The following is a 24,495-nucleotide window of genomic DNA, read 5'->3' on the forward strand; positions in this document are numbered from 1 at the left end:
TGGAATAGCTTCGCCCCATGACAAGCTCTTCCATACATCCAGGCATGCGGGTAGATGTGCCCTTGTGCTAACTGGAAGATATGGGCCTTCACCAACTCAGGAGAAATTGCCCTAGTTCTCGCTCATACGACTGGGGTGAGAGAATTTTCATGGAATGTTCTTTTGTCCAGTCCTCTCTGCGCCAAGTTCCCCTAAAAACACCCAGAAGAAGGTACTCTGGAAAGCAGCATGAGTCATCATGACACTGCTTTGTGTGTCACTCGGTCCATCGTCACAAGACCACTGTGTATGTCCCTCAGCCCCCGGCCCAAACAGATCCAGTTGAGAGAACTTGCCTGAGATAGGCTGGGAGCTGCTTTCATGGGAGATGGTTTTTTCCCTTGGGTAACTCAGGTGCTTTCACTGCCCACAATGTCAGAAGTCCCTCTAGATTCTCAAGTTTCCAACTTATAATCGGTATAGAAGCTCTCAGCTGCTTAATATGAATATACTGTGTTTTTTTATCTTCCTAGCCTGTAACACAACAGGAACAGGTTAGAGCCCCCATCCTCCTTCAAACTAGAAGCATTCCTGTTAAAAAGAACTTCTACATAAGATTATATAATTATCCCACTTAAGACAAATGCCCAGTCACCAGCATACTCTGGAATAGAAGAGGAAATTGGCATATTGAGATCATTTGATAAGCACTGATCTGAGTCTAGTTGTGTCTAGCTAAAGGCAGCCATGGTGGAGCCTTACAACTTTCTAAACTATGTATGCTTGGGCTTCTGAAGAGCATCCTGTCTTTCACCAACCTCCTCAAGACTGCACTCAGTCAGCTTCTCAAGTAGCAAATGAAACCCAGTCATCCCTCTAGTGGTCTCAAACCCTCTTACCTAGTTCTGTCCTTACTCAAGGGAATAGTGGTTGGACTTGGTGCTTCTAGAGCCGTTGCAAATGGGCAGAAACTGTAACACCCCTTTCCAGCTTTCTTCGCTATCATCCTGGCTTGTGTTATGGAGGTCAGCATGTGTTTCCCATGAAGAGGCAGACGGTTAATAATTTGGGTTCCGCAGAATTTAGTCATTGTGACTCAGACAGTCATTGGGGAGTGTGTCCACAAACCACCTTGAGCTTCACACCATTTCCATGGCTTACAAAATACCATCCTTTGGATTTTTTTTATTGTTATTGAAAACAACTCCTTAGGTTTTGTGCCAGACACAACCAAGGGGTAAAGTAGATTTGACCCAGAGGTCACAGTTTGTTGGCACACTCAATGTCTTTACTACTCATTTCCTATTGATACTTTTTCAGGGTGGAACGTTCTGACTGGTTAAGAGTCCAGTCATGTATGTACCGTAAATAGAGCAGGTGACTGCCATGCTCGGGCACAGATATCCTAATTCATAATGAATAACTAATCTGGATTCCTGTCCCCAGTCAAAACATAAGGAAAGCAAGCAACCTTTTAAAATCCTTCTCCAGAAGGTTGCATCCTACCAGGCGGTGGTGATGCACACCTTTAATCCCAGCACTTGGGAGACAGAAGCAGATGAATCTCTGTGAGTTCGAGGCCAGCCTGGTCTACAGAGCTAGTTCCAAGACAGGCTCCAAAGCTACAGAGAAACCATGTCTTGGAAAACCAAAAATAAAAGAAGGTTGCATCCTACAATAACAGTTTCTAACTAGACACCTGAAACAGTTCATTCACCCACAGACAGAGCACAACATAGGGGGAGAACTGACTACAATTTTGTCCCATAATCCTCTGCCCTCCACCTTTGGTTACCCCCCCCACCTCCTCTGCAAATTCATGGGCTGTTTTAAAACGTCATCAATACCCAATATGTTCTTCACTGAGCTTTTCCAACAGGCGTGTAACAACGTTGGGCCCTCGAATGATCCCACTTTCTCTTTGACTCGGGTTAACACCGGACTAGATCTCATTTCCGTAAACAGCAGAGAAATTTTGACAAGGCTCCCCCACATCCAGGGAGGAAGGCGCTTCCAACATGTCACTCTGCTGCTAGACCCACATGTTCCCAGAAATGCTAAAGTAAGAGTCTACACGACCGGTCCTCGTGACACCACTCAGCCTACCATCCGTTGATTGCAAAGCACACGTGGCCTCTCTTTGGCTTCCATCGGTTAGTTGCTTTGTGTGGCCAGGAAGGAAAGTCAGTAGAGGAAAGATAGGAGCACTAATGTCATCTTAGATTAGTCTTTAGCTCTTCCGATTACTACCAAAATATATATACATGTGTGTGCGTGTGTGTGCATGTGTGTGTGTGAATGATATTAGAAAGTCACCTTGTCTTGTTCACTGCTGTAATTCCTGCTAACTATGAAATACTATGTTTTAAGCTCCTCGACGCTCTGCCTTCTGCCACTCTGACTTTGATCTGTGAAGAACGCGGGCCATCAACATGTCAGGATGTTAAAAGTGTGGTAATTTGGGGTGCTTTCAGTTTCTTTTGAAAACAATGAGAGATTATTTTCTATGGAAACTAAAAGCCTAGCGTGTGTTTAAAGTTGCCACACTTGAAAATTGATGTGTTGAGACTCATACTGATGAATCCCGCTTTCTCAGCTGCTATTTTGTGTATTCTTGTCTCAAAGAGTAGAGCAGGTTTGAGGGGAAAACATAAGGAAAATGACAGCAAACGATGGGAACCCGACGCTCGCCTGGCGTTCTCTGTGAGGATGCGGTTCAGGAGAGTCGCTGGTCTCTCCTTCAGACTCATTGCTCGCGGACTGTCTAGAGAAATAGTAAGCCTCACCTGCCTACCTTTCAAGTCGTGAGTTTGCCTCCTCTTATCCAAATGGCAGAAGGCCAAGTATTAAATCTGAGCAGTCCAGCAAATAACATTTCTATCTAACTCCCTGTCCCCAGATGGTCCAAAAGAAAAAGGAGCTGCCCACAAATAACTCAGGGGACCCAGTGAGACATTATCTGTTCCGATTGTATAGCAGAGGGTTCATCTAATAGATATGCTAATGTGCTCTTAACCGGATAATAAAGTCCTGTCAGCACTTACACACCAGCGAGTCTGTGGAAGGGGGATTGGCATTTCATAGTTGTACTCCTGGTTTCAGAGGCCCTGTCAATTTACAGAAAGAAAATTAAGTCATTCATTAGCTAGGCCTCTAGCACCCGCAGCCACACGTAACATTTGGACTTCGTGTTTGACATTGGACATAAATGAGTTCTGCTTTCAAAAAGGGAGTGGCTTCTTTAAGGACACCTGCATGCTATTCGGAAGGCCTGAACTGTGACACTCTGGATGGTCAGTAGATAAGACAGACTGCCTTGATTTCCTTCCAAGAGTCCTGTCTTAAATCCAGGCCACTGTCAGCCCTTCCTGCTTCACGGAATAGCTGAAAATGAGAGGAAGAGAGCCATTCCAAGTCTGACTTTGTATAATACACTCAAGCAAAAAGAGAGAGAGGGGGGCCAGGCATGATGGCACAGAACTGTAATCCAAGCACTAGATTAAATTCTTCTAGAGGGAGAAGCAAGCGGATCTCTGTGAGTTCAAGGCCAGGCTGATCTACAGAGTAAGTTCAGGATAGCCAAGGCTGTTACACAGAGAAACCCTGCGTAAATAAAGCTTGGAATACTTTCTCATAGGACACAAGTTTGGTTCCCAGCGCCCATGTCAGGGAGCTGACTCCAGATCCACTATCTTCTGAACATTCCAGGCAGCTCTATACACACTCACATGCGCGCACACACACACACACACACACACACACACACACAATTTAAATAAAAAATAATTCTTTTAAGGAAGTTCCGAGCCGGGCGGTGGTGGCGCACGCCTTTAATCCCAGCACTCGGGAGGCAGACGCAGGCGGATCTCTGTGAGTTCGAGGCCAGCCTGGTCTAGAAGAGCTAGTTCCAGGACAGGAACCAAAAAGCTATGGAGAAACCCTGTCTCGAAAATCAAAAAAAAAAACCAAACAGAAGTTCCGAGCATTAATAGAAATGGTTATCACATACAGAACCACTCTAGCAACCTGGTACGCAGTCAGTAGTATGCAGATATAACACGCCTCCCTAAGGGAAAAGGGCATCCATTCAACTGACCCCGTTTCTTCGCGTTTATCATCTTTATTTTGTATGTCTGGCAGGCAGAAACACAGACCACCTACTAACAACCATGTGAATGGACAACTCACAATGACTTGTAAGATAACATCAGCCAGAAGAGACAGTCTGATTTCAGACACTCAAAAAAAAAAAGTGAAAAACTAAATCTTAGAATGCTCATGATGTAAGGCCCTGGCTGACACAGAAACTCAGCTATGTATGCTATTACTGTGACTACTCTATTAGTTTTTGCACTGTCGGCCAAGTCTAGTAAGAATAAGCTAGGCTTGGGCGCCATTCTGCCCCGTAACAGTGACTAACGCCACTTTGCTTGTACAAGCAATCAAATATTTGTTGAATTAATGAGTTCTGCTTGGGATTAGATCTGAGCTGGATCATCCATGAGAATTCCTTTCCAAGTATCTCAAATCCCCAGTCCTTGCTTTCATGTGTCCTGTCCTGTGGAAGTTTTCTGGTTCCCTGATGTTGTGAGTGCCGTTCCCGCAGTCCTGATTGCATTTAGCATTTAGGCCACTGAATGCTGGGAAGGCTGGGTATTTGAAGCCTTCCCACGGGGGTCTGAGCTTCCCTGGAAGGAACAGCATTGCCTCCATGAAGCTAGGAAGTGTCTGTGTCTGGCAGGCAGCCACCACTTGGCATTCGCATTACAAAAGCATAGCAGAATTCAGCAGGAGTTCAAGGTGAAGAAGCAAATGATGGCATAAATCTGCAAGTCTGTTTGCTGTTGCTCTGTAAATGAAGATGTGCGGAGAAAGGAAAGCAGCCACGATGAGGCTCCAGATAGAGAAAAGAACTATTTTGTGGTGAGTTGGGTCTATGCATACAGCCATATACAATCTTTAGTTCGCTGAAATGGCCTGCTCAGTTATGGAATCTCCCTCACATGACAGAGATCTGACCCAAAGCAAATTCCCAAAACATAAGTATTTCTCTTAAGGTCACCTTAAACCAGACTTCTCATGTCTGCCAGAGAAAATTCTATTACCTAAATTCATGTTTTGATTGAGATGAACAAATATAAAGAAATTGTGCCTGAGTCCTCTTATCAAACAAATCATTCCTTAGACTGATACCTCGTATTAGGAGCTTCCTATCAGCTATATTAACACATTTAATACTGTCATAAAAAGAGACGAGCGCATTACATGGGCTGCTAATTTCATTTTTTTTTGTATCATCAACTCTTTGGCCTCAAGTAAATATCAAAATGCATCAGAAAATCTGACAACATGGTTACATATTGGTATTAAAAAAAATTGGGAGGGGTGACATGAAAAAAAAATACTATTCTCCCCTCTTAAAGAGAAATTTCTTAGAAATGGACCGTGCAGCATATTTCAAAAGATTTTTACTGCTCAAAAACAAAGGTATGGGAAAGAAGGGAGGGGCGAGATTTGCCCCGTCTTTGTGTGTCTTTCATCATGGTTTTCTTCACAGCTCTTAGGGAAGGCCCTTCCCTTGGGCTGGGTTTTCAGTCAAGTTAGGTCATTTGTGGGAAGATTTGTGCAAACACGTTTGCCTCTCCCCTGGGGACTGTGATCTTTAGAAAAGAAGGACATATTACCTTACTTTTGCCTGCGCAGCCATGATGCAATTCCCTTCGTTTGCTGACTTATATTACACCATGGGCGCTTTCAAGACACCTTAATGAAGTTTAGATTAGACCAGCTTCTGTTCCCCGGAGAGAAGGAAGTGGCAGCCTGTCCAATGCATTCAGTTCTTCGGGCCACAATAAATACGATGACATCCCTCTGGGAAGTGTAAGGTGCCTTGGAATTAGATACATTTTTTTTTCATACTGATTTTAAGACTATTTTATGTTCTAAATTTTATCACCATAGACTTCTGGGGCATTAGCTAAATTTAGAGTATGTATATTTAAATTTTCTTTTAATAACAAGACTTATAGACTTCTTGAACCTCAAGAGAATTGTGGGATTACTCTCTTCCCAACAGGGAAGAAATCTTGTAGTGTTGTATGCTAATTTTATGTATTACTAATTTATGTTAATTAATTTAAAATTTTTAAGTGTACATCCATAGACTGAGTTGGTGCCTTTCTATTTAGTATGGACTTTTATATCGCCAAGCGATTGGTCGGTTACATGGCGTACTGGAATCTGTTGGCGAATCCCAGCATCAAGCACATTTTACTTGACTTTTTTTCTTACACCTAGAGTCTAATAAGCAACCCCATAAAAGTGTTCAGTTAATAGGAAGGTTCAAAGGGCCTGGAGTAAGTTATGCTTTGCATAAGTGACTGGAAGTCTAATGTTAATCAGGCACATAACAGTGATAAAAGGCATGAGCATCCTACATCTCGGGACCATCAGGGACAAAAGTTATGCTAAAAAGCTTTTTATTAACTTATTGGTATGAGTCAATGGTCCATCGTCATCCTTTCTCTTTCCGCGAAACGTGGAATAGACTAATCGCTGTACAGAGAGAGAGTGTGAGAACATTTCCATCTGTTCATATCCTGTCGATTCTCAAATGGAGACATTGTCATCTCCCTCCCTCCTGAATTTTAAAAATTAAAAATTTAAAGCTTCTGAACAAACCAACAGACAAAGCTGGCCCCTGATTATCTGACACTTTTTGGCAAGACTGAAGTGAAAAGTCAAGCATCAAAAGAAAAAAAAAAGAATTCCTATCTAAAAGAACTTAAGAACCGAAGAAAAATGCAGACTCTGAATAGAGTTAATTAGAAGCATTAAGTCACAATACAGACTATAAAATTCTATATCGAGGAGGATAAAATATGAAGAAACTAGAAGAGTATAGGGAGACTGGCCCCCAAGCATAATCTTCTACACAATGCCTTGAAGCAGTCACCCAACCAGCATACTGAGAAGCAAAGCAGTCATTGAGAAAAGAGGTGATGTTTTACCCCCTCATCTTATATCATTAAGCTTTGGGTTCCCTCATGAACTGCAAAGATAAACAATAGTGGACAGCTCAACATTTATCCAAATAAGCCAGAAAGCTACCATGATAAAGGAAATTGAGTTTATAGACACAGCAGGCTCTTGCCTAATAGATGAGAGTAATGCAGCTGATGCCGAGCATCAATCTCTATTTCAAATGGATTATGAAGGGGACCTCTAAAAAATAACTCATCCCGCAAAATCGTTTCACACGGAGAGTGGTTTATCTTCCGTTGTGTCTAATTGATATCTATGTAATTCAGTTATAGCCCTTGCTACTGAGAATGACGTCAGAGAAAGAAGGAGCGAATGTGGTGTTGCTCCCCAGGGGAACATCAACAGTTGGGGTTTCGAAGTCATGTTCACCTTCAAATCTGTTGTCTCTGAATGACCCTGGAAGCCAGAGAGTAAGGGAGTTTACTTCATAATCAGGAAAAGGTCTTCTCAAGTATCTTCAATCCTATTCAAAATCAACATGAGCAGGAGGAGGGCTGGTTTAGACCAGGTCTTTCTTTGCCTCACTTTGCTTATCTTCATGGCATTAAGTGAATGTCTAATAGACTCTTTGAGGTCACCCTACAACACAACCTCCCAACACAACGTTGTGTTAAACTGCTATCGTTTAACCAAATCTTTTAATCCTAACTGGACCACACTGTCAGCACCTCACTCCTTGGTCACGACAGACCAAGAGGTCAAGGACCATAACAGAAAAAGTAAGGAAGATCATTGTCCCTATCTGGCCCAGGTACACAGGCTCTCACCAACATAGACCCCCACCACTGCTCTGGAAAAGCCTGCCCTCGATGTTCTTGTCAGAAACATAGGTTAATTCGTGTGGGTTTAGATAATATGTTAGTGGACACATAAGCGTTGTACAAGTTTAAGGTATGCGGTGATAATTCAATGTATACAGTAAAAATTATCCAGTCATCATAGTTAGCACCTCCATCCTTAAACATCTGTCGTTCCTTTATGGGAACGCTGGGGGCCCTCAAACAACTCTTTTCTGGTTCTTTATAAAGTGTACTATAAATTATGAGTTACAGTCACCTCACTATGCCATGAAACACTGCGACTTCTTCTCCAAACTATTTTGGTTCCCATTATCCATGTCTCTCTCTTCCTCCCCTCCCTCCCCTCCACTTGTGCACAGTTATGAAACCATTGACTGGTGAATCTGTTGCGACTTAGGGAGTCTTCTGAACTGCTTGCATGGGTTCACTCCTTCTTGGTGTTTGCTTACATTTGAACAGATAGAGTCACTTCTACCCCTTCCCCAGTTCCAAACCTTGCGCCATTAACCGTTCTTAAGAAGAGTCCACCTTTATCCATTCCAACAAGATTAATTTTTAAATGTAATATGCATAATAATAACTAACAGTGCAGTTAATTTTAATTTAGTTTTTTTTAAAACGCATTAGTTTGTTGAGCCGCAGCTTTCTCTTAGCCTCCAGCTCCAACCCCCACTTTTCTTCTCCCCTCCTCAAGTTCTTTATTCCTAAAGTCGCAGGGTAAGGGTACCACCTACGGCCTTCCAGTCCTGACCCTGTCTTGGAAGAAATGTCTTCATTTCTTTTGTGAGGATGTGACTGCTGATTGCCTGGTGTTTTATTCTTCTCTTCAAAACTGACAGGAATTAAGCATCTGGAAAGGTCAGCTGACCACACAGAGATGAGAGCTAGCGTGTAATGAAATACTGATGGCTTGTTTTAATGTCAGAGCGAAAATGGGGGAGTGGGACCAAAGGAAGCCCTGAGATTAGATTTACCTTGAAGGAAGAGAGATTGTCTGTTGTGTTTTTGTGACTCTGAGATTTATTAAACAAGCTCTGTGCCCTGCCAAGGGAGAACTCTGTCACAGCAGGAAGGGACAAATAAAATAAATAAAAACCTTACATCACATGGAAGCCAGACACACTTAAAAACCCTTGATAATTTTGCCCACACCCATTGGAATTATTTCTTTGTCACACATTGCCTACCACCCCCACTATCCCCTCAAATTTTGCGTTGCCTGTGATGCCCACAAAACAAGGTTATCCAAACAAAACAAAACCAAAACACTACCAACTGAGTAGAGACCCACAGTCCCACGGGGGATGGAGCTGGCTCTAAGCCTTGATCAGCACACATCTCAGAGCTCACACTCACCAAGAAGGACATTAGACAACAAGCGTTCTCCTGGAAGGACCCGTGTGGGAGTCTGGTGGTAAAGATGTAGAGACAGACTCGGACGTAAAGAAACTAGGTGTGAATTGAAGAAGGATAGAAAGGGTTCTTGTCTTCTGTAAGCAATTCTGTCAAATTTGGGCGAATAATTCAGTCTAGTAATGGGCGAAGGCGGGGACAGACCCTAATGTCAGAGAATATTTTGGATGCAAATGAAAAGAAAGTATGGGAAGAAAAGTAGGATACAGGAGAGAAAAGTGATCTGAGAGAACATCCTTTATGTAGCCGGAATATGGGGGGGGGGGGGCCGCGTGTATTCGTGAGTGCCTGTGTGTACGTGTGTAATGTGTGTGTGAATGTGTATATGCAAGTATGTGTACGTGTGCGTGCTTGTGTGCATTGCATGACTGTATGTATGTGTGTGTGTGTGTGTGTGTGTGTGATGTACCTGAGTAATATATTTTGTAGGGTATGTATGTATATTCACAAATACATATGTATATACGTATACTAACACACTTGCATATAAATGTATGTGTGTATATGTATTTTTCCCTAAAAATAGATAAGCAGAAAGAACCAAGTGATTGACTAGGAGAGGAATAATTTCCACTGGCTTCTATAGAACAAAAAAGAACCACATGTTCACCCCCAGCCTCAAGATAAAGGAAAGTTTACTTCATGGTCAGTTCAGAAAATCCTTTGAGATTACACTGGCTCTTATTTTTCTTCTGGAAGATAAGGCCATGGTTTTAGTTCATCTGTTTGCAGTCCTGTCTTTGGCATCCTAAAAGATTCTATCCATTAATTTTCAAAAGCCAAAAATAAAAGTTAAAAAAAAAAGAAGATCATGATTTGTAGATGGTTAAAACCCGTGGGCAGCAAGGATTACTGAGACGCTGATCCAGACCCTCCCAATCTCCACCCTTAACTGTATAATCACAGAAGTTTCTGTGGGAGGGAGGGTCGCCGTGGTGTCTTGATGGAAGGGTTTCCTTCCACTTGTGCCTAAAGATTCTTCAGGTAGCAAAGAATTTTGACTTGGGGCTTTAATGCCTTTGAATGCGCATCAAGAATAACACTGACATGCTTTCACCGCAGCCTTGGAATCCTAAAATAAATAATAGAAAAATTGTGATTTAAAATATAATTCCAAATACTAACTGGGCCCCGCTGCCTAGATGAGTAATAAGCTTCAATAAATGTGTGACAGGCACAAGGCTCTTCAGTATGAAGAGTAGTGAGGGCTCAGAAATAGAAATAGGTTTTTCATTACATGAGGGATTATGTTCAGCCTGACTGTGGAGCCTGTTCAGCGGGGCCTCAGCTGCATCTTCTGCCTACGGTCGTATTAACCAGTAATAGTAAAACGGGTAGCGTGCCGCCCAAGAACAGCCATTTGTTTTAGGGAGGAGAGAAAGGTCGCTTTCTCCTGCTTAAATCGGGATTACCTTTGTTTACCACACACTTCCCCTTAAACTCCTATTCGGCTGCGCTAATGAGCTGCAATCTGAGCTGGTTCCACCTGGGTGCCTACTGAAACGCGTGAGCAAATCAGTGAGCCAGACAACAGAATGGTCGGGGATTCAGCTTAGAGCGCGGTCGTGGCTTTGCCCGCTTCGGCTCCCAGGCACATTCAAAGGGAAGTCTTAAATATCTCGGGACGTTTTGGCTTTGAGTTTCAAGCGAAACTCGACCCTCCACCTGAGCTTTTTTCAGTTCAGTATCTAAAAGCGCAACTTTTCCCCCACCCGGGTTTAACGTCTTCTTAGAACTGACGTGCGTCCTGGGGAAACTGTGTGAGCCATCTTACCTCCAGGTGACCAAAGAGACTATACAGTCCCCTGGGATCAGTGCCATTTGGGATTTCAGAAGGGTTTAGGGATACGACACCTATGGTTAAAAGGGTGGATTAGCAACATCAGAGAGGTTTTCTTTTTCATACACCAGTATAGAATTTCTTCCTTGACTCAAACAATGACTCGCTGAAATTGCAGCCACCAAGGACCCTTGTTTACCTGGATCAGGAAACCTGATTGTCTCCTTCCCAGTTCTCACTGTGAGGCCCATCTGGGCATGGGGTCCTCCCGTGAAGAAAACCTGAGTTTGCACAAGGAAGCTCCGATCTCAACCAGTTAACTGAGTGCTCGTGGAAAGGAGATTAAAATTCCTAAGTTTTGTTTTACTTAATGATAAGGAATAGGAAATAACAGCTATAATGCTAGTGTTATGATTTTCAGTTATTCTATGTAAAGTTTAAAGTAGATATTGATTTTTAAAAAAATTATTTTTGCTTAGTCCATCGTCTCATTAGAGGAAAAACACACAGGGATGCTAAACTGGACCTTGGGGGTGGGGCTATTAGAATCCAGCAAAGGGGGAAATACCCGTAGTTGAGGATGACTGGTAGAGATCACAGACTGGCTTGGTCCTGGGGAGTATGGGTAGACACGGAACCAGGAGTGAGCCAGGAAGACCTCCAGGCAGCAGAAAGAGCAACGGAGAAGGTGGGAGGGAGGAATTAGTAGGGAATGAGGGAGAGGCAGGAAGGAGCAGGGCCGTGGGACACCTACTATGACCAGTTGAAATGGTAGTGGAGACAGAACCCCACCGGATGATTGATGGTCTTCAAATCTGGCAGGAGGTTTAATTTGATTAATTTGGCAATAGGGAGGTACTCTAAGTTCCTAAGTGAGAGTGTAATGTGATAAAATTATGACATGATTTCATGTCAATTACCTGCTAGATGCTCCATAAATATTTATTTACTAATTGATTGAGGATTCAGGATAGATTGGGAAAGGGGAGGGCGAGCAGGGAGATGTCTCGTAAGGTTCTGGCAGTAATCAGTGGGTGTGTAGGGTGATGGCCCTGGTAAGAGAGGGAGCTGCAGGCATTGAGTTTCATAAGGAAAATCTGAGTTAGAATACAATGTGATTCGTGTTGGCTAGGAAGCTGAAGAAGAGAGGGTTTTCTAATACATCTTTCAGGGTATTTTTTTAAACCATTATTGCTATTATTATTGTCAGAAAAAGAGAACTGAAAAATTAAAAATTAACACACAATCTTTAAATCACCACTCACTTTTCTGAAAGCATGGTTGGCCAAAGCATTTTTTACTGCTATGTAATTCTACCAGGGCTGGCTGGAAGCCATTCTTTTTTAATGCACTCGGTAAATCTCAGTGCGGTTTCTTTATTATGAGAGAGCCCTTTGATCCAATAAAACCCATCAAGACCCCTTCTGAGGCATTCACTTTGGATTTTGTATGAATGTCTATAGAGAAAAAGAAGGGCATAGCTGGGCTAAAACTAAACTCTAAAAGGCTAACGAAATTCCTCCATAACACAGGCCTCATATGTGATGCAGATCTTGGGAACCAAGAAGAGCCATTGGACTCTGCGCGCAGAAGCTCAGCATACTCTTTTATAAATAGAAAACACACCCCAGGACTTGAAGGCACTTGCCTTTTCAAATGCAGGCTGTGGTCAGGAGAGGCTGCACCGTTGCCCTGTTTGATCCAGGGTAGTGAAGCTTCCAGATGAAAATCTTAAAAGAAGAAACTTGCCTTTTGATCAGCTGGTTGGAAATGATGACGAATCTGAGCGGCTTTCGGCTCGGATACATCTGCCCCTGTGTGTGTGTGTTTGCAAATGAGGCTGACTCACTGTACCCAGGCAGAAGAGGGAGATGGATGGAGTTGGTTATGGCTTTGTGGAGCTGGGCAGAGAGGGTTAGACATCAGGGAATGAGCCTTTGCCCTTCTCCCTCCACCTCCCCCTGCTCCACACCGAGGTCTCCATTTATTTTCTGGGCTTTAACATTTGACTGAAGTGTGTGAAATGCCCTCTCAGATGGTAGGTGCCCAGAGTCAAGCACACACCAGCATGTTCACCTAGGGAATTTGAGGCTTCGGCTCAAAACTAACCAAGGTAATTTAGGCTCTGGAGGTGCTTCAGCTTGTGCTGTCTGGATTCATCATGTGGATGAGCCTAAATTTAGGCTGTGCTTTTGTTCTAGCTCCATCCCTTTTTTGCCTCTTCAAATCTTCCCCTTTGCTTCAGGCTATAGGAAGCTAGCCTTGGCCACAAAGCCAGGCACCCTGCCTCTGTCTAGTCTTTTTCAGCTCAGTTCCATGTCACTTGTGGCACCATGGTTTACACAGGATACCATATAACTTATGGCATGAAGCATCATAAATCAGTGCCCATTTCCAAGATTAGTTAAGACCAGCAAGATCTTTCATAGACCAGGGCTTAGCTGCACTTACCCCCTGTACTTGATTATACATGAAAGGCCACGCCATCATATTCTGATAAACTCAGCCCTACACCCTGCATATCTTCCTATGACCCTACCAGAGACGTCACCAGGGTGAGATGTCACGTCTGTATGAGATGGACATTTCCACCAAGTCCATAGTTTAGTGATAAACGTAGAGAAGATTGTAACCCTGCTTTTAAACATGGTCAGCTCATCAGGCAGCTCATTAGACAATCATGGGGTAACTGGGCTGTGTTTTATTGTGGGTCCTCTACTGACAACACTCTGAAAGCCTCTTTAAACTACAAAGGGAACCTGCTCTTAGGAATTCAGAGATGGCACGAGAGTTGTGAGACACCCAGAAGAAGTCCAGAGTGGAGTTGGGAATGAAGTGAACAGGCTCTTAACCGTGGGTAACGTAGTGCAAGAACAGCTCACACTGTTCTTACAAAGCATCTTGTCATTTCTCAAGTGTATAATGAAATAATGTGTATAACGAATTTTCCCGGGCAGCCGCCTCTCCCACGAGTTTTGCCCTCTTCAGTGCTTTGTAGCCTAACAACTGAGTCTCTTAGAACAGCATCTTGAAATCTGAAGACCAAGGGCTCCCCCAAAACCCAACAGGAAATGTAAATGAGTATCAGCTCCAAGACTGCTTATGTGTAAATGTACGGAGATTCTGACCAAGGATGGGTGTTCGTGGGGAATTCTGAAAATTGCTGAGAGTGGAGGGGAAGGAAAGCCAGGTGGAAAGACTCCCTATTTGGTCACTCCAGGGACTAGTAGATCCTTTGTGATCTCTGTGTATGACAAGAGCAGAGCACTTGGTAAACACAGTATGTGAAATAGGAACAAATGCCGTATAAATATTCAATTGGAGGCATTACTGAACACTAAGGGATAAGGCACCATTTCTGATGATAGCTGCTTCTCTTAACCACTCTTGTGGCAGTCTTTTTGATGAAAACAGGTTTGTGTGAAAAGTCTGGATGGGAACCAATAAGGTCTTTTTTACAGAATATCAAATATTTTGTCTATTAAGTTGACTTGCTTTGAAGAGATCTTTGGCACAGATTGATGAAGTAGTCCAAATATTATCACTCCCGGCTTTGCAGTCCAGATGGAGTAATAACTGGTCACCACAACCTTTGCTCCTTAAGGTCTTGGTCAAGATCCAGGGATGTGCAAAATTATTGCTTCTCTCTTGTAATTACGCTCATGATGCAGGATTACTGTGTAATGGGGACCCTCACAAGCTTTCTGCAGTGAGGTTCTTCCAGCAAGATCTTTCATAGACCAGGGCTTAGCTGCACTTAGTACTAGCTCAATCAATGCATCACCACACCACTTCTTTGAGAATGCTTAACATGTCCACAGAAACCACGTCTTGTCACAGCTAGAAGCTGATCTAGTAAGTGTGTGTGTGTGGCAGGGGCCAGGGAAACTCTGCTTAATCTCCTACAATGCTCAGAATGTCCCATAAGTAAAAGATTATCCAAGCCCCCAAAACATCAGTTATGCCTGCTGAGTTACAATTATCTTCTCCTACCTCCCTTCACAATCATGTCTCTTAAAAGAAAAACAAAAGAGTTCTCTTTACTTCTTGCGTTATTTTTTATGATCATTGTCTTCAGCCTTCTTCAGTGAAAGCAAAGGGTGGTGTAAAGTTTGAAGAAGTTAATTTACCTAAGCTGGCCAACTCAGTCCTGTGAGAAGAAAGTCCGGTCCCTCTGAGTATAGATCTAGCCTGAATTCCCTTTCCACGAGATGTAGCTCAAAGTCAGTCATTTGTTAAGGACCTATTACCTACAAACATGTCTCTTTCAGTCTCTAAGTCATTGTCCCTATGACTTTATTTTCCTATTTATAGTTAGAGAAAGGCTCTAACTATAATTAAATGGTTTTCTAATGGGCCAGATAGCTGGTGCTTTGGGTTTGAGCAGGAACTGCTATGTTTAGTTCCAAAGTCCATGCTCTCTCCACTGTATGCTTCCAATGGAGTAAATGGAGTCTGCCTGACCGTACACACTGGTTATGTCCATCTAAGCCATATCCCAAGAACAGAAAGATGATAAATCCCTCAAGCTGAGTCTGTTTGTAGAACAATATATTTGGGACAGGTGGAAAGAAGGGACACAGAGGGAACTAATGGCCAAAATAAAATGCACTTCAAAACTATTAAGTGAGAAAAAGAAACCGCCAAGTCCTAGTCAAGATGGATGGCCAATTAAGACAAAGTTTCAGGGACTGGACAGCTGGCCGAGCAGAGTTCGTATTGCTCTTGCTGGGGACAGAGTGTCCCCACCCCCCCCCCCCAGGCTGCTACATCATCCACGCACAACCTCCTGTAACTCTCTGGCTCCAGAGTATTTGCTGCCCCCTTCTGGACTCTGTCGGTACCTGCCCTCTTGTGCAATACCCACAACCCACATACACATAACTTTTTAAAAATAAAAATGAATATTTAAAAAATAAAAGACAGTGTTTCTATAAGGGGTTCTCACACTTCTGACTTAGCAAAAAGTGGCAACCATTAAAACCTCGTAATGGTTTATATCAAGATTCTTTCCTTCCTCACCTAGGTAAGTGACATTGTCATCTTCCTATATTGTTCATGCCCTCAGTAAGGTGGGTTCTTTCTGCGTCTCCACACGGCTAATGCCTGCCCTTGGATATCTTCACCTGATTTTATAGCCCTCCTATCCTCTTTGTGGATAATGTTACTCCAGGCATCAGATCCATCTTTGAGGAGGAGTATAGAGAGAAAGAGGAAAGGAAAGACTTCACTTTTATGCCTCTTTCATCAGAAATTGACTAACTCACTTTTCCTCCAATATGTATACAATACGAGACATGGATAGAAGACAGCAAGGAGAAAGATACTTGGAATTATCTAATGTATCCAAAACCCAACAGTAGCTTATTTGAGTGTTTTTATAATCAAAAGACAAGATTTTACATCACTCAAAATAGATGCAGCAGCTACCTCTAAGAAATTTCCCCCCAGTGTGGTACTTTTGAAGATGGTGTATTTAGTCTACAAGGGCTGCTACTACAGGTACCACAAACCAAGCCATATATAGCAACAGTCCATTGTCTTACAGACTAGAAGCTAGAAGTACAAGATCAAGGTATGGGTCCCGCCAGACTCCTCCTAAAGACACTACAGATGGACCATGACAGCCTGCCCTCTGACTCTCTTCCTCGACTTGTAACAGTGCAACTCCATCTTTAGAGAGCATCTTTGTCTATCTCTTCATCCGAATTTTCCCTTTTAAGAAGGTCACCAGGCACAATTCACTGGGGACGACCCTTAAAATCTCATCTTAGTTTTGTCATCAGCAAAGGCCCTAATGGTAAAGACAGACACATTCATAGGACTCCCAACATCATGGAGGGGGGATGTACACAAGTCAATGTAAAACACAGGGTTTTTCTCAGTCTCTCTTAATAGCTCGTCAGTAGTTAATGATAATCGGTACAAGTTTTAAACATTTGTTATATTCCGATAACTTCATAAAGTTTCTTATTTAACCTTTACAATGACCACATAAAGTAGGGGCTATTATTATTATTTCTATCTTACAAAAGAGTAAATTAAGGCACCAAAATATTAGGTGATCTGCTGGAAATGGCCTAATGAAAAAGTAATCAGGCCAGATTTCAGCTGTGTGGGTACAAACCGTTCAGTTCTTCCATCCAGCTACTCTCTAGATGCTCTTACCCACCGCCATCTTCACCTTTGATGTAGCAAGTTTCTCATTCATAAACACCATATAAAAAATTAGTGAGATAGCTGAACCAATAAAGTCATTGCCTGTATAAAAGCTAGACACTTATGTAACAGCCAGGTATACCTTGCTGTAAATATCTTGCAATCCCAGCACTGTGGAGGCAGGAAATAGAGGACCACTGGTAATTACTGGCCAGCCAGTCTAGCCAAAAGGGTGAGCTCTGGGATCAGTGAGGCCCTGTCTCCGAATAATAAAAGGGGGAGGATTGGGGAGAACACCTATCATTGACCTTTGGGCTCCACACATGCATGCACAGGTACAAACACCTGCACACATGTGTGCACACACACACACACACACACACTGAAAAGTAGGGCAGACAAGTTGATTTCCTTCAAGCTTAGAAACATTCCTCTCCACAAAGTCATTCTTTGCTTCCTTAGAAACACAAATAAAACACTCTGTTCTGCACACGGCATAATGGTTTCCTCTTATTCAAATGCAAGGCCATCTGTGCAAAGTATTTTATTTCATCATTCATTGAAGTTCACTTAAAAGATGAAACTACCCTTAATGGAACAATGAAATGGAAGGATTCCCAAACTGAAGGCAAAGGGCTGGAGGGTGGGGGAGGGGCTCCCTTGGTTCTTGCCACCCAGCCCTTGCTCTGGATGAATGTTGTTTTGCTCTGATGACCAGGGAGGAAGGCAGCCCCCAGGGACCAAGATGAAGCAACGCCATTTACAGCCCAGGCATCCATGGGGCTGAAACACAGTCTATGCTCAGCAACCATATGGTTCTGGTATGAACTGGGCAGACTGATAAAGCTTTGCCTGTGGTACAGACACCGCAATGGCTGAACAGCTCCACAGAGGATCCCTCTCTCTTCAAGACAGCAGTAGTTGCTTCTTGCAATCTTTAAAACTCTGCCACAGCCATCCTTCCATGACAGGATCAGAAACAGGCAAGAAAGCTTCTACCTGTTAACAACAGAGGGCTGAAGTCATAGAGAGACCAGGGACTTTTGGGAGCTAGTCACCCATGTTTCCCTTGTTTCCTCCTGAATGGAGTCAGAGCACACAGGAAATGAGAGCGAGAAGCAAGTTCTGGTTATATTCACATGACACCCCGTCATCGGGTGTGGTGGACAGCAGGCATGAATATCTGTCTGTATTTTATAACTTCAGGAACCAGTTCAGACAGGGAAAGCAGTCTGTCTACAGCAGCCACCTGGGATACAACAGTTCTGAGGCTCTGAAAGAGATGGACCCCAGAGTCAATGTTCTTTCCACGGTAACATGAAACACTGCAGTACAACTCTACAGATTTGAGCCAATAGAAGCTTCTAGAATCCGAAAAAGGATGTGTTACAAACAGAGGACCAAGGCATTTCTTATCCTAGCCATGGTGACTCAAAGAGAAGTCTGTTTAATGTGAGCCGAGAGAGCGCTTCAGGTTACTTCTCCTTGGCTCGCCTCAGCCTGGGATTTGTCCACTTCCTGATCACTGCTCCTCCATGTGCCTGGGGGATGGGGGAGGTTTGGCACTTTCCCTTGGTTCTCTCAGTTAGTAAGCAGTCATGGGGAAAGTGCCTCCCAGTTTTCTCATCTTCATTCCTGAAGATAAAAAGCTTTCAAGTAAGGAAGAACTAATAATAGCAGCTAACATTCCCTGTGTGCTGTTTTAAATGCTCACATCCTACTAGAAGGGACAAAAAGTTGTTCCTGTGTGACAGATGGAAAAACTAAGGCTTGGAAATTTTCAGTGGCCTCCCAAAGCTCCAGGAACTGGAGATAAAGTGGCTTCCTTTCTACTCTATCCTCTATTAAGAAGTAGCTGTGGGGGAAAAAAACATCAAAACAAAAACAATAACAAACCCAGCTCTTACTTTCTCATGACTTTGCTTTCCCCCAAACAGGAATCATGGCATTCATGTTACTTCCGTCTGTACCGGCCACTAGGTGTTGTCCACATTGTAACTATCAGTCACCCTGTGGGGTTCCACTGTTTTCTCTCTCGGTTTCCTTCTGAAGGACACTGAGGCTCAGTAATATCAAGCATCTTATGAAAGGTTGCACAGCAAGGAGCTGACTGAGCTAAACACCCGTGCACCTGTGATGTTCCATGGTCTCCATGTGAGCTGTCCTGTCCGTAAAGCCCTTCTACTGTGGCTTTTGTCATCCCCTTGCTTTCTCTAATTGATGTTGCTTAGTACCCATTGTCCTCCCGAAATAGAACAAGTCAGCGGTGAGCTTCTGGGACATTTCAAGGAATGGACATCATTTTCATTAATTCCAACATTACAGTTGTAGAAGAAAACGGGGTGCAAAGCCTTAAGTTATCTGACCACAAGTGGTTAGGGAAGTACAAGGGCAGCTTCAAAGTCGGGCCTGCTGAATGTAGCACCCACGTCAACCTGGGTTCTGTGGGCCTGACACACAGGAGCCATGTTCACTACCTGTTGGCTTCGACTTCGTGCGATCAATGGAGGTCATAACCCCCACCACCACCACCACCACCACCACCATCTTCTCATTGTTTGGGGGAATGAAGAAGGCATTTTCTTTGGCCAGAACCTCTGGTGTCAATTGGGATAATGCAGGAATTCATTATCTGAGCTTACTAGATATAACCTAACCAAGTTATTTCACCTCTGAGACAGTTACACCAGCACTAAACTATTAATAGAAAATGCACCCACCTCCAAGAGTTGCTGCGCAGTTCGAACAGTCTGGGGCAATGGCTGGGGTAAACTTCTCCAGATTTACCATAAGCATCAGGACCTGAGTTCAATCCCTAGAACTCATATAAAAGATCCAGATGCATCTGCATGCATCTATATAATCCCAACCCTGAGGAAGCAAAGACAGTAGGGTGCCTAGGGTTCCCAGGCCAGCCAAATAGTTAAGCTCCAGGTTCAATGACTGACCCTTCTCAAAGAATAAGGTAGAGAATGATTGAAGAAAACACCTCACATTAACCTCGATCACTGACACCACATGCACACACGTGCACACTCAAACACATACACACAAGTGACCACAGACATTCAAGTGGATGTTGCACACACATGTTACACGGTGCTCAGTCTAAAGCGAGCACTTGATGGTTGCTAGGAAGAGCAAGAGTGGGCCACGTAAGACCACCAGGCAAAGCCAGCTCAGAATGGCACCGAGTGCTGCAATAGTCTTCTCCCCAGGGGCAACCTACCCTGACCCTACTTCCAGGCCTGATCATTCGGTGGCGTCCTTTCCAGCCCTGGAGATAGAGCCACCTCGTTTGTCTCCAGTCAGCCTGAGGAACCTCTCCTCGGTTCCCTGGAGGAAAAGGAAATGAGGCTAACACGAGTGTCCATAGCTGAGGTCTGGTGAAAGGAGCACGGGCTCTCGGGCCTGGGTAGACCCGACTATGAATTCAGTCCTCATTTCAATCTCCCGGAGCTTCAGCTTATCAGTCTGGTGTGGAGATAACAATGCCCACCTTGCTGAGTTATCACTCCGAGTAAACAACATGATAATTATAAAGGGCTTTAGTCGGTAATAAGACGGAGGCTGTTATTTTTAGATTGGCCAACTCATTTGCATGGGCTCTCGGTGATGGGCCTCTGGGAAGATACAGCCTGCGTTTTCCCAGCGTTTTCTTGCCACTCTTATGCGACATTCGTATTTTGAACTTTCCCCCCTCGCATGTGGCTAGCAACCTGCTTTTGAGTAGCATCCATGGCTGTTTAATTTGTAGTAGGAAGTGAACAAATTTTCATAAGCAACATCCTTCATCGGAGTGTGCAGAAGCTCATCTCTTCTCACTCAGCATCTGGGGCATCCAGGGTGCAGCGCTCAAAAAGAAAGGGTCTCTGCTGATCCAGCAGCCATAGATGGTCTTTGTGCTGGTGACAGTGGTCGTTGGAGGTGAGCACTCCGTCCACTGGGAAGGTAAAGCAGAGGAGAGCTTCAAGGGTCTTCCTTCCTCCCCTGCCTCTAGCAGATGGATGGCAAGTGAGTCCTTGGGCCTCCTGTCCTGCCGCTTTGGCTTTTATGTGCTGGCTTTGTTCTCTTCCTTCTCAGTCTTAACCTCTTTGTACTTCCTCGTCGCTCGCCCTTCTAGACCACCCCAGCTCTCCCACGGTCGGGAGAGGGTCTGTCTCAGTTTGCACTTATTTTTTTTTCTTCTGTCACCTGGAGACGTTCACTGTCTGGTAACACCTTGGACATGGGCGTGGAGTTCATGAGAAACATAGTACGTAAATGGCTTTGAAATTCTCCTTGCTGTAGAAATGCCAGAATTACAAGACCCACTCCCTGTTCCTTGCCTGCAACTCTCCTCCTCCCAGCATCAGGCCCGGCTTCTTCTCTCTCTGAATTTATCCAGCTCACATAATTTGCCTTTTCATTTTGTGAATGGAGATAATTTGTGAATAGAAATTACTTCCAAATGTTTCAAAAATATTTTCTAAGCATTTGCTTTAACACAGTCTTAGGAGCTCCCCACCCCACCCCTTCTTTTTTTTCTTTCTTCATAAGAAAATAAGTATTTCCAGGGAAACAGAACCGGAGGTAGGGCGGGCGAGGGGGGGGGGTAGGTGACTTGCTGTTCTTAGATCTCTTTTACTGAAAATGGTTTTAGGTCTCTAATTGCTAGAGTACCTGCAAGTAAGGTTTATTGACCCCCTGAGTTGAGAAAGGCCAAAGGATACTTTCTGCAGACTCTTACCCCTGAAGTCCCAGAAAACAAAGAGTAACACAGGAGGCAAAACAGAGACGTCTCCATGAGTTATCAAAGCAGAGCTCACCCAGCAGCTGAGGACTTTGGGGTGAAGTCCTCCCTACATCAGTATCTTAATTTAAAGGCTTATTCTCATGTCTTAGTGTTGTTCAGATTCCTCCCACATGTGATGGGCTTTGTTCTTGGTTTGACCATTCAGCAAACACTCAGACTCTGCCCGTCTCTTTAAGTGCTAATAGCCCTAGTGATGCTACCCACAGGAGGTCCCCATCGCACACAGAATGAAAAGATATGCACCAGCACCTACAGCATAAGACCTCTGCGGTCACAGCAGGGCTCGGTAGGAAGTCGGTGGAGAAAGGACAAAAAGAACAGTTTGTCTGAAAGCATCAAGGAGCCCTCCAGAAAGAGGGTGGCATTTGGGCTTCTGGGAGAAAGGGTGAGTAAGAGTTAGGCAGCGGGGCAAAGTGAAAGAAGTTCATGTCAGGACGAAAGAAGCCCAAGTTCAATAAATAAAGCCCAGAGAAACATGGCGTCGGACATGTACAATATGTTGTACCTTACGTCTGTGATTAACACTGGAGCAAAAAAAGGATACAGGGAGCAGGAGTATTGATGGAGATGGGGCTCAAAGGCAGTATCACAAAGACACTTCCTACTGTACAAACATGTGCTTGGATTTGATCCCCAAGCGGTGTGAACCCTGCTGAGTTAAGGAAAGCATAGAACAATGAAAACCTGTGTAGAATGAAGCCCGTGGGTTAGCGCCATGAGCCGGGGAGTGCTGAGTGCCCTATTTGGAAACCCAGACGAAAGTGAATTTGATCGCATCCGAGACAATGGCAAGGCAAGCAGAGAGGGTAGATATTTGAGAGAGACATTTCGGGGGTGGGGACAAAATTCAGATTGGACACTGATGAAGTCTCATGGAAAGGGGAAAGGGACTCTAACAGGATCCAGCCTAATTCATCCAACTCTTACTGTATCCTGGGGCTGGCTCCTGGAGGTGGAGATGCTAAGATCCACTTCCTGATCATCCATCCACACACAGTGCAGCTTAGATGCTCCTGATGATGGCTGAGCTTCTCGGGGCAAGGATGTCCTATTTAAATTGAACATGTAATGAAAAGGTGACAGCAGTGTGGGCTTAATGAGCTCTGTTTTGCTGTTTCAGTTGTCACTGGATGGTGCTTTAAGACAGCAGGTGTTAGGACATAGGAAAAAGGCTGAATGGTACCCACTTCTCTCCACTTGAGATGATACCCTTTACCCATGTCTAAGCTAACTGCTTAAGAGTTAGGAACAGTGAGCGTACAGGTAACTCGTGCCAATCTGAAAGCAATGTATGGGTTTCTATTCATGCAACAGTTACATACTAAGGTCCCTGGAGAGTATGGCCCATGTTAAGCTTTAGGACTAGTTTTAAGGTGATTATGGGTTAAACTGTTAGACAAGCGTTAGAGTGAGTGGGGTTTGGGAAACAGCCTTGAGGCTGTAGACAGGGTGACCTGTCATGGATCGTGTTAACTTAGATGTGAGCTTGTCTAACCTGCAGCTGGTGGCCAACATGCATCCCAAGATAGCTATAACATGCTCCAACATATTTCTAGATTTTGACATTGTGTCACAGTGTTAAAAGGTTGAACACTCCCAATACTGCTTCCCCACCCAAAAGCACACAAAAGGCAGAGTCTTGGGCTACAAGGAGATGCCTAAGTCCAAGGGTCTGAAATTCCCTCTTTTTTTTTCCCCGAGACTAGTTAGGAAGGCAGGAACCAAGAGAGCCTTGCTGTTACCCAGCATGGGCTCCAATTCTCAGAACCCAAGGGAAGGTCTCAGAACACACAATACCTGACTTCTTGTATTAATAAATTGTCCCAACATGTCCCTACAAGATATGTCTGAGCTGTAATCTACTAAACCTCACCTGGTTATTACGGTCTCCTATGACTTTGCTGTTCTAATGCCACTGTTGTTTGGTTTTATTGTCTTCAAAAGTTCCCTGTCTGCCCAGATGCCCCAGTTTTGGGGCATGTGGAAGAGCAAACCGTGAAACTAAAACCACTTCATATCCAGGCACATCTGTCAGGGATCCACAGCTGGGTGGGATGGAACCCACCTGCCTACTTCCCAAACTGCAGTATTGGCCTTGCTGACCCTCGAAAATCCCTTTGAACCCCATCCAGGCCATTTCCTTCAACGCTCACCGTTTTGGCAGCGTAGTCCTTCCCTCTGATGTCGTTGGATAGGTGACATGCCAAACCAAAGTCAGAACCGTTCCACGACATTTCTTTGAGTGCAGTTTCCTCGGCTCGCCCATTCATCTGCTATGCTGGAAGGGGAAACACAGAATCAAAACTCTATTAAATAGATGTGCCAAGTAACGAAGGGGAGAAAAAAAGAAGTAGGAAAAAAAAGTTTCTTCCACTTTTATATGCTCAGAATTGTCTCACAAGCATATTTTTGTTCCTTTCCTCTACTTAAAAATTGATAACCTAGAAAGAGAAGTCAGGAGCCAGGACTAGGAATGGTTTGTGGAACAAAAGTGGCCCCTACTGGTGGCAGAGCTAGGCTTAAAT

General features: G+C 44.0%; 1 protein-coding gene across 12 annotated transcripts in view; it reads left to right on the forward strand.

Annotated features, from left to right (window-relative positions):
* Positions 1–24,495, forward strand: part of Tenm2 (teneurin transmembrane protein 2) — a 1,235,501-nt gene that overhangs the window by 977,379 nt on the left and 233,627 nt on the right. The gene's annotated exons all lie outside the window — the stretch shown is intronic.

This window comes from Microtus pennsylvanicus, chromosome 11, assembly GCF_037038515.1.
Source record: "Microtus pennsylvanicus isolate mMicPen1 chromosome 11, mMicPen1.hap1, whole genome shotgun sequence".
Taxonomy (NCBI): Eukaryota; Metazoa; Chordata; class Mammalia; order Rodentia; family Cricetidae; genus Microtus; species Microtus pennsylvanicus.